At 35.0% G+C, this 18,399-nt stretch overlaps 1 protein-coding gene across 22 annotated transcripts in view; it reads left to right on the forward strand.

Moving 5' to 3' along the window:
* MBNL1 (muscleblind like splicing regulator 1) overlaps window positions 1-18,399 on the forward strand; it is a 222,877-nt gene that overhangs the window by 68,043 nt on the left and 136,435 nt on the right. The gene's annotated exons all lie outside the window — the stretch shown is intronic.

Genomic DNA, 18,399 nt, shown 5'->3' on the forward strand with positions numbered 1-18,399 from the left:
TCTACAATAAATAATTCATATTTGATATTTCAAATGCTGTACCATTTATGTAAATTTTCTCCTAAAAGACTCACCTAAGACTTTTCTAGAAATAAAATTGTTTATTCAGTGAAGTACCTGCACAGATTAGAAGGTTAAATATTAAAGTTTATTTTTTCATGATTTGCACTATTCTTTTCTATTTTTTAATACCTACATAAAACTTAATTGGTCAGATATCTACCACTCACTTCCTCAAATGTGTAAAGAAACATCCAAATCCCTAATACTCTGTTTATCACAGCTTTATTTTTTTTTCCCTTTCACTGTCACTCAGAATTGATAGGGATCCAATTCTAGCCTATTGAAATGGTCCTTTTGCTGCAAGATTTTTTTTTTTTTTTTGAGACAGGAGTTTCGCTTTTGTTGCCCAGTCTGGAGTACAATGGCGTGATCTTGGCTCACCGCAACCTCCGCCTCCCGGGTTCAAGTGATTCTCCTGCCTCAGCCTCCCGAGTAGCTGGGATTACAGGCATGTGCCACCATGCCCAGCTAATTTTGTATTTAGTAGAGACGCAGTTTCTCCATGTTGATCAGGGTGGTCTCAAACTCCCAACCTCAGGCAATCCGCCTGTCTCTGCCTCCCAAAGTGCTGGGGTTACAGGAATGAGCCACCACACCTGGCCTGGCTCCAAGATTTTTGAAAGCATTTGCCTCATTTATGAGTTTGAGACTTTTGACGTGATTAGAAATAGCATGTACTTTTCCCAGCAAGTGAAAAGGGGGAAAAAACATCAAAACCCCATCTCCCTGATTTTTTTGGCTTTTCAGAAATAATACAGCCCAGTTGTTTCCTATGGCCAGTTCTGGGTTTTTCTTGACAGCATCTATAAATGTTCTTGTTATAGTCTAATTCTGGATATGAGTTATGCATTTACAGTTTGATTTACTGAGCCATGTCACTGCCTTCTTGTTAAGGTTATTGATTATTGCCCATTCTATTCTGCTGTGTATTGATTTAGTGTGTGACAATGAGTTAATTGTATTACCTGATGTTGAAGAAGGATCAAATATGTGTTCAAAGGGGATGCTTGTAGCCTGTTTAATTGAGTTGGCTATTTCAGGCTTTTAACATGTTGTGAAACAATTGGGAGAAAGTACAGGAGGACCTCTGAGGGCAAGGAACATAAAATTTGCTTTCAGCTTTTCTGCAGTTGCCAAAAATTGTGCGGTAAGGCTTTCCTGGAATTAAGTAGTCAGTTGGTATTTGGTTAGCAGATGCTTCGTAAAACCTAATATATTCCCCCTATATTTCCTTTAAAAATCAAGGGGGTTGACAGTTTTAAATTGTCATGTTTTATTGAGAAAAACCCACTTCTCTGAAACTCCCTATTACTGGATATGAGGAAAAATAACAAGCAAGGTGTGTTGTGTATGTTGGTGCCCACATTTTGGAGGAAATTACAGAGAGAAAAAATTAAGCTAAATTATTAAGAATCCGATGAGTTCTTTTTGCTTACTACAGTTTTGTTTCATATTTCATAGTTTTTAGAAAAAAAATTTCCACGTAATAACATTTAAGACCAGTATTATTTTCTTTGACATTATTATGCAGTTTGAATTTTCTAAGCTTTAGACAATTCACACTTAATGTAAAAAAAAAATTAACCTTCAGAATGAGATCATGGTGCCATGGTTCTCTAATGAATGTTACCTTTTGTTTTAGCAGCTCAGTTGGCTCTAATCCATGGAAAAGTTTTTATTTCCCATCAGCTCCAAAGTAGGAGCCAAACCAAAGTTTAAAGAAACATTTTCCAGCAGACAAGTTTCTACAGATAATATCAATAGTCAAAGCATGTGAACACACACACACACACACACACACTCTCTCTCTCTCCCCCTCTACCCCCCCACACACACCCACACACACACACACACGCGCACACACACACCCATGCACACATCTTCTGGAAACATTAAATCCAGGAAGAATTTCTGAAGTTCTCATAATAAAAATAACTGTAATATTAATAAAGTACTCCTTATCAGTTCTTTCTCATCACATTGTGGCCCCAAGGGTTTGCTTGACTTTTCAAAATGTATTTGCTTCAGGATAAATTGAAGAAGTACCACTCTCTCTGTATTAATACCTTTCAGGGCTTTTTGATCTGTAACCTCTTGCCACCTCCGGTTTATCTGGCTTAGCATATGAAATTTGAATAATGAGGGAGCATAAACAATTATGACTGCCTTTTTAAAAACACATGTTAAACCTGTGGCCTCAAACTTGTCAGTTCTGAACTTTAACAGTAGAAAAGTGAAAGCTCGGTGTTGAAAGTAGAGAGTGTAAGAGATTTTGCCAGTTGGACCACTTTGCTACAAATACCTATTAGACCCAAACCTTTCTTTTGCCTGGTGATCAGCCATACTGATAGCAGGATCCACTTAATTCCATGTGAGTCAGCAGCTTGCATGGCATGCCCACTGTGTGCAAACAGCTTCTCAGGTACTTTTCCAAGTGTCCTGCCTGCAAAAGCAGAAGAGACTTGGAATATATTTATTTATATTTATTTATTCTCTCACCCCATTGCTTGCTACATCACCTAGACCTGCATGCTTCATCACCTAGTCCTACTTGTTCCATCACCTAGTTGGAATTTCTAAATCAACAGACATGGGCAGATACATATTTTAAAAGCTGTGTGCCTCTGATTAACAACCATTCCTTTAATACTGCTGAGAGGTTCAGGGAACATAGTATTTTTGCCATGACTTCTCAATCTATAGAGAAGATGTATTTATCTCCTAAGGATAAAACCATCTGGAAATTTTCACATGCTCCAGACTTTCAGATAGAACTGGCTTTGCCTTCTCTTTTTCGTCTTCCTCCTCTTCTTCCTTCTTTTTCTTCTTTTATGTTTTTGGCTTTGCTTTCTTATTAAAACTATGGATGAATTGTTTAAAAGATTAAGAAGATGAAATAACCGTCTCACCTACTTTGTAATTTCTTATTCATAGTTAGAAGGTAGAGTAACTCTGTTTCATAAATGTCCCCATTAAATTTCTGATTCAAAAATATATATTTTTCTTTATAAATACCGTTTCCTATGATTTTTGGTCCCTAAAAAACAAACAAACAAAAAGCTACTTGATGGTACATTGGTTGTAATTAGCAAGTCTCCATTTACTACGGATCTTCCATTCTGCTCTATTAATTTCCTTTATTAATGATAAACCAGCCAGTTGATAAAATAATGTGTCAACTTTTAGAAGATTCTTATAAATTTATGTGGAGTTCTGGGACTACCTAAAATGACTTTGTGACTATTTTAGAATAAAGAATTTCAAATTCTTTATTCCTTTAAAAAATTTGTTTTTTCAGAGACAGTCTCACTGTCACTTAGGCTGGAGTGCAGTGGCGCAATCTTGGCTCATTGCTATTTCCACTTCCTGGGTTTAAATGATTCTCCTGCCTCAGTCTCTTGAGTATCTGGGATTACAGGCATGCACCACCATGCCGGGCTAATTTTTGTGTTTTTTGTGCAGATGGGGTTTCAGCATGTTACCCAGGCTGGCCTTGAACTCCTGAGCTCAAGCAATCCACCCACCTTGGCCTCCCAAAGTGTTGGGATTACAGAAGTGAGCCACCGTGCCTGGCCTTTTTTTTTAATCTCGAAATAACTCCGTAGAGTTATCTTCAAATAAGTCTAATATCTTCTCGTTGAATTTCAAATTGATTCTTATTTATAAACCCATAGAATCTGTAAACCCACAAACAAATGATTCTTCATCGATCAAGTTCTGTTTTCAAATAGATGTTCAAAAAGATGATAAACGTTGTATTATAACTTAAGGACTTTATTTTGTTCATTTGGTCTCTTACCTTTTAATTGTAGTGGACTGAAATGTATACAGATTTTCTTGTACAACAAGTAGCATCCTTTAGCTACAACAAATGAATAGATTAGCCTGTGTGAATATAGTTTTGCAAAATATTAACGTATGAAAGTAGTCCTAAGACTGCAAGTGCTGTTGCTTTAGAACTTCATGCATGAATTGGGTGTGTTGCTACAGGATACAGAGAAAATTGATATCAGCCTTAGCCTGTAGTATGTTTTGACAGCGTGAATGAGTCAAGCAAGCAATTTTCCAGACTGTTTAATGGTACAAAGGAAAGGGCTGCTAAGGAAGTCATTCTTATGAGTAGCTGAAAAATATTTTTCTTAGTAACTGTTCTAGAGAAAAACAGGTCACCGCTGGGCGGGGCGGGGGGGAAGCAGTCTCAAGTTACAAGTATTCTGAAAGTGGTTTGATCATTAAAATGTATTTATCTTATGACAAAACTTAAAACGGATACTGCTTACTATATTTGCAATGTCTTGAAACTCAACAAGAAATTATGTAGCATCATTACAAGTTTTAATTCATGGTAGAATTTTGGAGATTATATTTATTGAGCTATGTTTTTTATTTCATTAGTACAAATAAAACTGCATTATCATAAACATAAAGATAAAATGTTTTAAGTTTATAAAATTACTGCAAATTTATTCCACTGTGTGGTTCTAAACTGCATTTGAATTAAAATAGGACTTGATCGATGGAGAATCATTTGTTTGTGGGTTTACAGATTCTCTTCTAGGTAGTTTGAAAAGATTCATTGTCCAGCAGCAACTATTCACCCAGAGACATAGTGCTTAGCATGAGCTTGATGGATTCAAACCACTGGGTTTATCATTACTACATAGATCTTTGAAAAGACAGGCTGCAAATCTTGTTTCTAAGCTGTGACTAGCTATTATTATGTCAATTTGAAGAACAGAAGTAAAATCAATCCAGATTCAAAAAAAGACACTCTACCGTCATTCACAGGCTGCAACCAGTTCAAACTGTAAGATCCTGCCTATTTAAATTCCCCTGATTATCATGATTATTCAATATCGTGTTAATATTTAAAACTTGGAATACAACCTTGTTTTTATTTATACTATTTTTATTTAACCTTGTTTTTTTTTAATTTATTTATTATTATTATACTTTAAGTTGTAGGGTACATGTGCATAACGTGCAGGTTTGTTACATATGTATACTTGTGCCATGTTGGTGTGCTGCACCCATCAACTCGTCATTTACATCAGGTATAACTCCCAATGCAATCCCTCCCCCCCCCTCCCCCCCCCCCCATGATAGGCCCCGGTGTGTGATGTTCCCCTTCCTGAGTCCAAGTGATCTCATTGTTCAGTTCCCACCTATGAGTGAGAACATGCAGTGTTTGGTTTTCTGTTCTTGTGATAGTTTGCTAAGAATGATGGTTTCCAGCTGCTTCCAAGTCCCTACAAAGGACACAAACTCATCCTTTTTGATGGCTGCATAGTATTCCATGGTGTATATGTGCCACATTTTCTTAATCCAGTCTGTCACTGATGGACATTTGGGTTGATTCCAAGTCTTTGCTATTGTGAATAGTGCTGCAATAAACATACGTGTGCATGTGTCTTTATAGCAGCATAATTTATAATCCTTTGGGTATATACCCAGTAATGGGATGGCTGGGTCATATGGTACATCTAGTTCTAGATCCTTGAGGAATCGCCATACTGTTTTCCATAATGGTTGAACTAGTTTACAGTCCCACCAACAGTGTAAAAGTGTTCCTATTTCTCCACATCCTCTCCAGCACCTGTTGTTTCCTGACTTTTTAATGATTGCCATTCTAACTGGTGTGAGATGGTATCTCATTGTGGTTTTGATTTGCATTTCTCTGATGGCCAGTGATGATGAGCATTTTTTCATGTGTCTGTTGGCTGTATGAATGTCTTCTTTTGAAACACCAAAAGCAACGGCAGCAAAAGCAAAATTGACAAATGGGATCTCATTAAACTAAAGAGCTTCTGCACAGCAAAAGAAACTACCATCAGAGTGAACAGGCAACCTACAGAATGGGAGAAAATTTTTGCAATCTACTCGTCTGACAAAGGGCTAATATCCAGAACCTACAAAGAACTCAAACAAATTTACAAGAAAGAAACAAACAACCCCTAACCTTGTTTTTATTTATACTATTGGAAGATGCTCTAGCATTTTTGAAGTAGGCTGGAAAAAAATTGAGATTCAGTTGTGGTTCTACTTACGTTTTTACTAGAGTAACTTGGAGAGACAAATCAGTGAGTAGTCAAGTCTTCATATAATCAAAGCTTTTAAAATATGATAATGAAAACTTCAGGTGTTAGATTTAGCTTCATAGAAAACCTTTTTTGGGGGCTTCTAGTGTTTTTTCTTTGCATTTTAAAAATTGTTTGTGCACTGTTCAGTGATTTTGTTTAGTATTTAGAGATGATTTTTTTCCTTTGTCACTTTCCACATTGAACTCTAGTGATTTAGTGTGTTGGAATTGCCCTCAGAAGAGTCTTTAGAAATGATGTCATGCAGTTCATTAGTTTTACAGATAGGGAACCAAGGAGTGGTGAGTTAGGGTTTAATCATATTCATAAAGATCTTGAGGTCATTAGGACCCTTTAAATGTGACCAGTGATAAATCACAGCAAAAACTAGAATATACTGTCTTCATTTCATGCAAATGGCATCATTGACACATCTGACAGATGAAAACTGCTATTAAGGTCGAGTCCAAGTGACAAAACTTTCTTGACTGTTCCAAGGCCTTGGCTACTCTACTGGTGGCGTTAAAGTTCTATACTGTTTTTTTTTTTTTTTTTTTTTTTGGTTTTTGCTGGACAACAGACTCTCCAAAAAATGCATGTATATACATTATGCTTATTATAAAATTTACTAATATAAAGGACATAGAAGACAATTAACAATTAAAATATACAATGCTAAACATTTAAATTCGGTATGGCCAATTGATTCTTACAGAATGCCTTTTTGATTTTTGTCCAACTCTTGCATCTATAGCCAACCTGTGGTTGCAATTGACAGAAGAGTTTAATTCTTTCTTTGTGCTCTTACTCCTGAGTCCCTCATTGTGCAGTGATCATCAAATGAAACATCCTTCGTGAAAATGAATAGCTTAACTTTTTGGCATTTCCTTACCTTTTATGTGTCATAGAATAAACTACATTATTCCTGATTTTACAGTTAATTTGTAACTTGTTTCTAACTCCCACTAGTTTATAAGCTCCTTAAGAATTAATCACTTCTATATATATGGTGTTTTGAATATCCTTGACATTCATTAAGTGCTTAGTGAATTGAATGCAATGTTTCTTTCAGAGTATGACCAATAATTGTGAGCAGATTTTATGTGTTTTTAAATTCAACTTTAGAGAATTTCTTTTTATGTAATAGGACATTTGTTGGACAGCAACATGTAACTACTCATAAAATGTTTCTCTGTGGAGTCCAGCATCCTTCATTTACGGTAGGACTCATTCAGTTAAATTGCTCAGGCACTATAATGGGCTATTTATGTTCTGTTGATGTAAATTTCTAGAACAGGCCTTTCCTTGGACTCATGCCATGTTTTGTATGTTATCTTGTACAGGCAGCACATGGGGACCTAGTCAGGCTTCCTGATATGATAGCTGTATATACAGCCCATGTCTCAGAGGGGAATGATAAATTGGCCTGTGCCATGGCACAATACAGTTATTTTGGTGACAGTATTAACTCTCTTTTCATAAGGGTGCTTTGTTGGAAAACTATTCAGCTTAACACAGAATATTTAGCTTTCAAAGGTTGCATAGTGAGAAATGATATTGCCAGGATAGAAACATTATCAGTGTTTTCTTTTTTTATCTTTTTTGACTCTACTGAGAATATTGAGAAGAGTTTTGATTGGTATTGGTGTTTATTATGAGAGAAACATTCTGGGAACCAGGCTACTAGTATATTTATTATTTTTATTATCAAACCAATAGCACTAACAAGGACATACGGTATTTGTTGAGGGGTTCCTATATCTCTGTTACACTTAAATTTCTCTGTACTCTAATTTTAGAGAAAAATTTGTTTTGTCTTCCAACTGTGAATACTTTATAGTGTTGCAACTTCTACTTCTAGTCTTTAATCTGAAGTAGAAAAGAGAATCCAAGCTTCCAAAAATATGTCTCTAGACTCTACCACTTATTAACTTGCTCCTTATTTTCTCTCTCCAATAATTATTTTAAGAGCTGTATGATATAAGCTATTTTTAAAAGAACTGAAAAGTTCTAGAGAGTAAAAAAATGTTCCAGATTGTGTGTTGGTGCCAGTAGTACTGACAATTAAGTATTTGATTGAGGAGAAACCTACATTTATCCACTTTGAAGAGGATCATCAGGGGGAATTAAAAATTTAGTACTTCAGACTCGTTGAGGGTTAGAACAGAGTAATTATGTAGCTGGTAACAAATGCTACAATCACCACTTGAGCATTATGATATGTTACTTACTCATTGAGACTTACTGGCCTTCTTCAGGGAACTTCAGATTTTATAAAAGTCATTTGCTTAGAGAGTAAAGTTCTGCTAATCCGTTATTTTGTTTCTGTCATCCTTTTCTGCAAATAGGGTGAGTTTTCTGAGAAGATAAGTCCCTGGTAATAATCTTTAAAATGATACAACTTTATAGAATATCTCCCCTTGGCATGAAGCAATACTTTTTGTCTTGAACAGTGAGCCTCTTGTTCATGCAGTATTTAAAAGAGATGAGTGTAGAGGTCTTCCTTCTACATTCATTTTATTCGTTAGTAATTGAGAAGCTGGTCTAATTTTTTTAATCTTGTAAGCTGGGAAATAATTAAAATGCTCAAGAGACAGTAGATCAAGCCTAGTGTGCCTTTCTCCATCAAATTTTAAAGGATTTTTTTTTTCTCAGTAATTCTGCTTTTGTGTATTTCCAATCTTGCTTCCTATTTGCGTTGCGCACAGTGGCATGTCAGTTTCAAAAGAAAATGTATTCAGATCTACTTTCAAACTAACTGAAAGAGATAGTGGTATTTATTTTATCCTGAGGTTTTGTTGTAATTGTTATAGTTGTTCTTTGTTTTTAAAATCTGTACGTATCAGTAATCTCCTAAGAGAATCTCTTTATCTCAAACCCAGAGACTGTTTATTCTTGTTTTAGATACTGTTTTAAAAGCCAAGTAATATTACTATAGTATAGATATTTTTAAAAATAATGAAAACAGACTTTTTTTTTTTTAACCACATTTTTGTACGAGAAAAACATTAGAACTCTGTCATACTCCTAATATACACCATTGTTGTTAGGTTTCAAACTCCTTGTCCGCTGTCTGGAAGCTTTATAAGGCTGTGCCTTGGTCTTCTTAAGCCTAACACATTGTAGGCTTCCAAAAGATATTACTTTATTTGTATTAAATTTAAAACGGAATGGAATGTGGTATATCACCAGAGTTCATAGCTCCTGACCCATGCCGTAACTTTCCTTGCCCCCTCCCCAAGGTTTAAAAAAACGCAAACTATTAGACTAATTATAGTCATTACAGTTGTAAATTAGGTCATGCATTTCATTAAAAATTGACGCAGCTCCCTTTTTGAAAGGCTCTGTCACGGAAATGCAAACTAGCCTTGTATATAGAACACTGAAATCATTTAACTTCAATTATTCTAATTGCGATATCACAAAGATTAAAAAATACATCTATATTATCATCTCAGCCTGATAACTGGGCTGGGAAAAATGTCAATTCTGATATGTAACAAGATTGGTATGAGTTATTTTACGTAACAGTTTTATTGATTGATTTTTTTTCATTTATAATCACTAATTCTGTGAGGTTTTCTCCCCTACAGCAGTGGACTGAAAAAGTTACATTTTTCTGCCATTTATAAGCACTAAGAGTAGAAATCAGTAGTTAAATTGACCTAATAAAAGATTTGTGCATCCTACTACTGTGACAAGAACAACAGAAAGCAACATATATAGACTCTTAACAAGGCTCAGAAGCACATTTTGCATTTGTTTTGCATATGAATTTAATAAGCATGAGACAGTGCTAGTGAATTACATTTGTTTTATCGAGTCTGTTTAAGCCAGGATACTGTTAAGTAATAGGCTGTCGGTTTGTGGGAGCCAGATTCAGTAACAGGTCAGCAACAGACTTGCCACATGCCAAAAATGGGGATATACTGGTTTCAGTTTGCTAGCTGCCTAAGTAAACTTGTGTAGAATTTGCATTTTGTGCTTTCCAATTACTGGTTACTTCTCTTGATTATTACATTTGCATTCCATGTAAAAAATAGATTTTATGTTTAATTCAAAATGTATCCATAAGTACTTATTCATTGAACATTATTTTTAAATGATAAAGGAACTTTAAAAAGTGATAGGATCAATGTAGTAATAATTCTAACTCCCTTTTATACCCATATAAAATTCATTTAACTAGACTTATTCATTCAACAATATTATTAAATAACCTGAAGGAATTTTTTAAAGAAATAGTGTGAACATACAAATATGAATAATTTGAACTCCCTTTTATATAAATATATCTGTATTCACTATAAATAATTTTAAAAAATATATATGTACACACACATGCGCGCACACACACACGTCATGCCTTAACAATGGGAATACATTCTGTGTGTCATTAGGGTATTTCATTGTTGTGTGTACATCATAGAGTATACTTACACAAACCTAAATGGTATAGCCTACTACACGTCTAGGCTATCTAGTACAGCCTATCGACCCAGGCTGCAAACCTATACAGCCTGTTATCATATTGAATACTGTAGGCAGTTGTAACATAATGTTATGTATTTGTGTATCAAAACATACTCAAACGTAGAAAAGATGTTGTGTTGTGCTATGAGGTTATGATGGCTACAAATATCACTAGGTGGTAGGAATTTTTCAGGTCCATTATAATCTTATGGGACCACCATCGTATATATGGGTCCTTTGTTGACTGAAGTGTTGTTATGCAGCTATTGACTATAGTTAGTGAAAAAAATCTAGTTCTGTGATTGGTTTTGTTCCCTCCTTTCTTCTGATCACTATTCATTCAATACCTTTTATATGACGTGTAGGTTGAAAGCACAGGGTATGCAAAATTTATCCCCCTGTTTTGGTTGGAGTATCTGTTGCTGACCCAGATAACTTCATTTCCTTCATCTGTGCTTTCATTTTCAACTTCTCTAGTTAGAAATAAATCCTCTTGTGTTGCCCCTTGAGGGAGGAATCGTTTAGCAGGAAATCACTTACTAATCACAGTTCATTAATCACATATAAAGAATACTTTTTAAATGTCAACTGTCATTCATAGAAAATGTATGTTACCTTGAGGAATCTCTATGAATTACTTATTCATTTTCATTGCCTTTCACACATTACATTATATTCCTTAGGAGTTTATTAATTTCAAATATAAATTGACTATGACTTTTATACAGAGTCTTGCAAACAAGAGAGAGAGCAGTTTTGCACCTTTTCTTTGATTTACTTGTTATCTTCCTGGTCATGTAATTAGTCTGTTAAAGTCACTCTGCCTATATAGCTTGTTGAAAGTTACAGGCAGTGGAGTGCTGGAACTGGCTCATGTTGAGACCTCATCCCAATTTCATGTTCAATGATGTCTTTGTTGATAGCTTAAAATAGGCTATGGTGAGAGTGTTTACACTTTGGAAATTGACAGAGGCCAACCATGGTTCTCCCCTCTTCTAGACGGCCACTTATTAAACCTTTAGCAGCACTCACTGTTTACAGTGGTTTTTTTCCTTTTTTAAAAATACTTTTATTATGAGGAATAGCCATGTAGAGTTTTATTTCCAGGTATTTTGTTGTTTGAAACACTAAGAACATCACTCACTATACCAGTTGCCAGCTGAGTAACTGGGAAACTTACTTAGCTTTCCTGTGCTCAAGTGTCCTTGTCTGTTAAGAAGGGGATGATAATAATAGCACGTACCTTGCGATTGATGTGAGGTTGAATAAGAAATACATTTATTTCAGGGCATACATAAGGACTTGGAATGAACACTCAAATAATGCTACCTCTTATCTCTCTGTACTTTAATTAATAGATATTTATTGGTCCCTTACTAAATACCTAGCATTTTGCTACGTACAGTGGGTCATCTACTGAGACTCAATACCTCTCACGTCGAGTCTTAGCCACATTGACCTGTGGCAAATGACTTCTTTTGATGTTCCCATGTAGTGCCATCCCCCCGTTTTTTTTTTTCATTTGTTTTTGTTTTTTGGTCTTTCTGCCTGGGACTCTTTTTTTCTTCCTACATGAATTTTGCAGACCTTTTTCATGTTTATATTTGTCTCATATATTCCCTCCTCTAGAAAGCTTCTCCTCACTCTAGACCTGGCCACATAACTGTTTTGCCTCTATGTAGTTTGGAGTATGAATCATAATTACGCATCTTAGTCCATCTCTGCATTTGATTCCACAGCCTACGACTTATCACCTTTGTGTTTTTAACCTCTTAGTAAGAAATGCTTGACACATAGTAGATCGACTAGAAGTGTACATTGAATGTTTGTTGGTTAAAGGAATGGAACTAGACTTCACTCACAGAGACCTTACTATTTGGCCAGAGAGATAATGCATACATATGAGACATGAAGGTAAACACAAAGTATATTGAAGATATCTATATTTTAATTTTTTTAGTTTATAGTTTATTTTTACATACCTATGTTTTTTTGTAGTAGGTAAGTCAATTATGCTACACATAGACATTTATGTACATATGTGCAAATACATTGATTTAAGTTATCTAGGCCAGATTGTAAGTAGCAAAGCCCAGTTTGTATTACAAAGCCCAGGTTTTGTGACTTCAGGTCAGAAATATAAAAAAAAAAATCCTTGGTTACTCTTCCAGACATGAACTCATTCTTTTTTTTTTCCCCTGTGATTTCTATCTTTTTTGTTTGTTTGTTAAGTTTAAAAAATTCTTATGGCAATTTTTAAATGTACATAATATTAGAGATACAATATAACAACCTCCTCCATATATCTGTCAGTCAGCATTTTGTATGCATGTATCCGTGTGTGCATCAGCCAACATTTTGCCCTTCTAGTTACCTTTCACACTCCTTTTATCCCTGTCGTATGTTAAAAACATATCTCAGACATCTTATCTTGTCACCTATACTTCTTCAGTAGTATCTCTAACAGTTAAGAACTTATTTTAAATATAACTCCATTTCCAAATCTATGAAAATTGACAATAATTTTATTGTATCATTTGATAGCCACTTTATGTTCAACTTTTCCTGATTGTCACAGCAATGTCTTTTTTTAATAGGTGTGTTTTTCCAGTTAGCATCTACATTTCATTTGGGTGATATGTCTGTTAAGATTCTTTTAATCTATAACAATTGCTCTTCCCTTTTTTCCCTCATGCCTTAAAAAAAAAAAAATCAGGTCATTGTTCTGGAGAATTTCTGAAATTCTGAATTACATGATTTCTTCTCTGTGGTGTCATTAGCTTGTTCTTCCATCATCCTTATTTTCTGTAAACTAAAAGTTAGAGTCAAGTTTAACTTTAATGTTATTTATTATTATTTGGGAGGAACATTTCCTAGAAGGTTCTGTATACTTTCTATTTCATCATATCAAGAGGACATAATTTTAGTAATCCCTACTTTTAATGATGCTGCAATCTATCAGTGAATCAGATTGGCCTGGGCCAATCCTTATAAAGTTCTCCGTCAGACTTGGATCCAGTGATTTCACCTCATTGTTGATCATTTTGTAGTCATGATGTTTTTTAGGGTTTGCAAAATGGTGACTTTTAATTGTATAATTTCTGCTGTGTTTACTATCAAGAATTTTTTTCATAAAGAACTTTTCATAGCAACTAATGGTCAACTTCAAAATATAATTTATATTAGAAAAAGGGAGAAAATGCAATATTTTTATTTATCAATTTTCAGAATCAGATATTCTCTTCTAAGATCTAAATAAGGTTACACATATAATCAAGGATGCCAATAAATTTTTCTAAAAAACCTTTTCCCTTGGAGAAGTTATTTGTTTATTTATTTATTGAAATAGAGTTTCACTCTCGTCTCCCAGGCTGGAGTGCAGTGGTGCAATCCCGGCTCACTGCAACGTCTGCCTCCTGGGTTCAAGTGATTGTCCTGGCTCAGCCTTCCGAGTAGCTGGGATTACAGGCATGCACCACCATGCCCAGCTAATTTTTTTTGTGTGTATTTTTAGTAGAGATGGGGTTTCACCATATTGACCAGCCTGGTCTTGAACTCCTGACCTCAAATGATCTGCCTGCCTTGGCCTCCCAAAGTGTTGGGATTACAGGCGTGAGCCACTGTGCCTAGCTGATAAATTATTTGAATTGCTTCTCCTAATTATTTTTTGGATTAGTATGTTTTGATAACATTGTTCCTATGGTAATATTATCACAAAAAGTTTTCTTTCCTTCCTTTTTGTTTATCATTAATGTGCCTCTGTATGATTGAATTTGTTTACTCAGAAGATACTTATTGGGCATCTATCTTTTTTTATCAAGCTCCATGCTAGTCCCTGAGGATGTGGATATGAGCCCTGCTTTTTCCTTTTCTTTCTTTATTTTTTTTTAAATTTGAGACAGAGTCTCACTGTCACTCAGGCTGAGTGCAGTGGCATGATCTTGGCTCACTGCAACCTCCGCCTCCCAGGTTCAAGCGATTCTCCTGCCTCAGCCTCCTAAGTAGGTGAGATAACAGGTATGGGCCCCCATGCCCAGCTAATTTTTGTATTTTTAGTAGAGATGGGGTTTTACTATGTTGGCCAGGCTGGTCTCAAACTCCTGGCCTCAAGTAATCTGTCTGCCTTCGTCTCCCAAAGTGCTGGGATTACAGGCTTAAGCCACCGTGACCGGCTGCTTTTTTCCTAGAATATATAGTTTGGGTCTCTTTTCTACTCATGATGTGATTTAAAAAGTTGAATGTGGTTTTGTGAACTATAATATTTGGTATCATATACTATATATTTTAACTAGCATTTTTTTACTTATTTATTTATTTATTTATTTATTTAGCTTTCTTTAGAGTTCTTGGCCTTAGTGTCTAAAATAGTGGCAATAAAGGAATTTGGAAGTTAAGTCGTTCTTGCTGACCCAAAGAAAAATCAGATGTTTCTGTTTAGGACACTGTATGTGACAAACAAGGAAGGTTTTATTAATTTATTTTTTTGAAGAGGAATTGACGAGAGAATAATGATAATTCCTCTAAGATTAAAAGTAAATTATAAGATTCTGTGCTATTTCAATGTGAGCAAACATTTGAATTTAATTCGACTTCTATTTTCAGTAAATGAGAATGAAATTTTAGGAATGTCTTTATCTCCTATAGTGTGTTTTGCCAAGATTTATTAAGGGTAATTTTGGATTTTAGTAAATGTACAGTTTCTAAAGGCTTGTGAACATTTTATATTGATAGAAAATGTAAGTAAGACTAGTAACATTATTTTCTCCAAAGGATCATGTGACTGACACAAAAAATATGATATAATATTGAATCTGCCAAAAGATACACTGTTAATCTGGGGTTATGTTATGTTGTTATTTTATTAGGTATGTGATACTATGCTGTGAATTACAGAATATAGGTAATTAAGTAATTATTATAATTCTAAAAATCTTCTGAGATATTTTCTCTATAGCAGAAACTCAGCTTTTACTCATGTTCAGATAATGTGATATAGCTGTTATAGTTATTTGAGATTAGGATAGAGGCAAACTGTTGACATGTAATTAAAATGTGTTTTATGACTAAAAACTAGAAGGATGTAAAAAGTTTACATTGTATTTATAAGACTTTGCTAACATGCTTTACGACATTATGGAGAATTACTAGGAAGAGGAGATCTTTAAAAGGAGTGACATTTTGCTTGCTTTGCTGGAGTACCTTATCAGGAGATTTGAAATCTTAGCCCTTTAATTGTGGTATCTGTTAATTCTAAAACTTATACTGAATTTAATTTTGAAGATCAACACATGGGTTTTTTAAAAAACAATATTTACTCTATCAAAAGAGTAGCTGTATTTTTGACTTGAGGAAATAGCTTAATTTGAACAGCACAAAACTTGACAGAAAAGTTTGCTAATACATAAATATTGGCTTTTAATCTGTTGAAAACGGAAGGCTAGTACCAAGGGAGACAGTAGTAAAATTATAGAAGGACCTAGTGAAAAGTAAACATTATGCAACATAAAAAGAATACTAGGGGAAAAACTGACAGAGTAGAATAACAGGAAGATTAGTCACTTCTGGAAGGAAAAAAGTAGGTAGGGGGCAGGGGAATGAAGTACTTTAAACAGGAATGTGGAACTGGAAGTGCTAGGGCTAAAAGACAGATATGAGCTCATCTGGGAGCTAAACTGGGCTTTGAAAAAGGAATAATACTGGTAGCATTTAATATCAAAATTTAAAGTTTATATTAATAAGAAAAAATGGAGAAAATTTTTTGTTAGGGATTATAAAATGCCTGTTAAAATGAAAAGAATTATATTTACTCCTTTGTGGAGCTGAATTGATTTCGGTCAGACAGCAATGTAAAATGCAAATCAAGAAAATATATTTCTGAGGCCAAGGCAAGAGATTACTTGACCCCAGGAGTTTGCGACCACCCCAGGGAACATAGTGAGACTCTGTCTCTACCAAAAAGAAAAGAAAAGAAAAAAAATTAGCCACGCATGGTGATAAGCACCTGTAGTCACAGCTACTCAGGAGGCTGAGGTGGGAGGATTGCATGAGCTTGGGAAGTCGAGGATGCAGTGAGCCATGATCAACCATTGCACTCCAGCCTGGACAATGAAACAAGACCCTGTCTCAAGAAACATACATATATTTCTTTCAAAACCAGCCAAAGTTATTTTACTTTCAAGTGATGGATAAAATAAAAGCATTGTGGATATCATGGGATATATATATGTGCTATTTGGTTTGAAATAATTTTCACTTTTGCATTTATTTATCTGACAAAGGAGTACCAATCTCTAAATATTTTAAGGATTATTTCTATGAATTCTCAAAAAAATATAAATTGTAACTGTCTATATCATGCAAAAATATTTAGCAATCCTTATAACAGAAAACAAGAAAGTAAACTTTGTGTGTGTGTTCATGTGTGTGTATGTGTGTGTTTATTGGTATTCTCATTAATCCCTAGTCTCTACTGATGTAATTATTAGGGACATTAGTGGAACAGATTTTGCTAAACACATTTTCAACCACTCTGGGTGTTCTTAGGTATTTTATTTATTTAGAGACTGATTCTGTGTTGTCCTGGCTAGTCTCAAACTTCTGGGTTCAAGTGGTCCTTCTGCCTTACTTTCCCAAGTATCTGGGACTACACATGCACACCACTGCCCAGCTAAAATGTACTTTAAATAAAGTAGATAACTCTGGGGTTGTCTCGAACTCCTGGCTTTAAGTGATCCTCCTGCCTCAGCCTTCCAAAGTCCTGGGATTACTGGCTTGAGCCACTATGCTTGCCACCTCTGGGGTTATCATAGCATGACCCCAGGACGAAAATCTGCCCATTTTATATCCGGGAAAAAAATGCTACTTCATTTAGATGCAGAAGATGGCTTATGCCTATTGAAATAAAAAATTTAGTCTAATTTAGACACCCAAGATTATTATTTGATATAATGACATGGAATACATCACTCTGTGTCACTGAATTCATGGAAATGCAGTACAGAATGCAGTACAGTAATCCCCCCTTATCTGCAGTTTCACTTTCTGCAGTTTCAGTTACCTGTGGTACAACACGATATTTTGAGACAGAGAAAGCAATAGAGACCATATTCACATAACTTTTATTACAGTATAACTGTTCTGTTTTATTATAGTTATTGTTAATCACTTACTGTGCATAATTTATAAATTAAACTTTATTGTAGGTATGTATAAAAAATATAAATAGTATATTTAGGGGTTACTTGTTACTGTCCATGGTTTCAGGCATCCTCTGGGGGGTCTTGGTATGTATTCCCCATAGATAAGGAGTATCTACTGTATACAGTCAGGTAAGCCATTCCCATTGATTTTATTACAAATGCAATGCTTCCATGGCTCACTTACACATAATTTGCTGGGGCAACTTCTGACTCTTGCAGAAAATAACCATTTTACATGAACACCAAATACTAATAAAAAATAATCTTTTTCTCCTTTTCTCTCTCTTTCCCTCCCGTCTCCCTCTCTCCTTCCCTGTTTTACTCCCTCGCTCCCTCGTTCCTGCTCTTCTGCTCTTTTCATACTCACACAGACACTGCTTCGCCTACACACACACACACACACACACACACACACACACACACCCCCACACACACCCACCCACACACCCACCCTACCCCTGGGCATAACTGAATAGGAAATGTTTATTTTCCAAACTAGAGAAAAAAACCTTATCTCAAACACTGAAAGTCCTTCCTTTTCCTGGTTTGGAAACACTAAGTCATACTGAGTCAGTTGTAGATTTTCT

This window comes from Macaca thibetana, chromosome 2 (genome assembly GCF_024542745.1).
Source record: "Macaca thibetana thibetana isolate TM-01 chromosome 2, ASM2454274v1, whole genome shotgun sequence".
Classification (NCBI taxonomy): Eukaryota; Metazoa; Chordata; class Mammalia; order Primates; family Cercopithecidae; genus Macaca; species Macaca thibetana.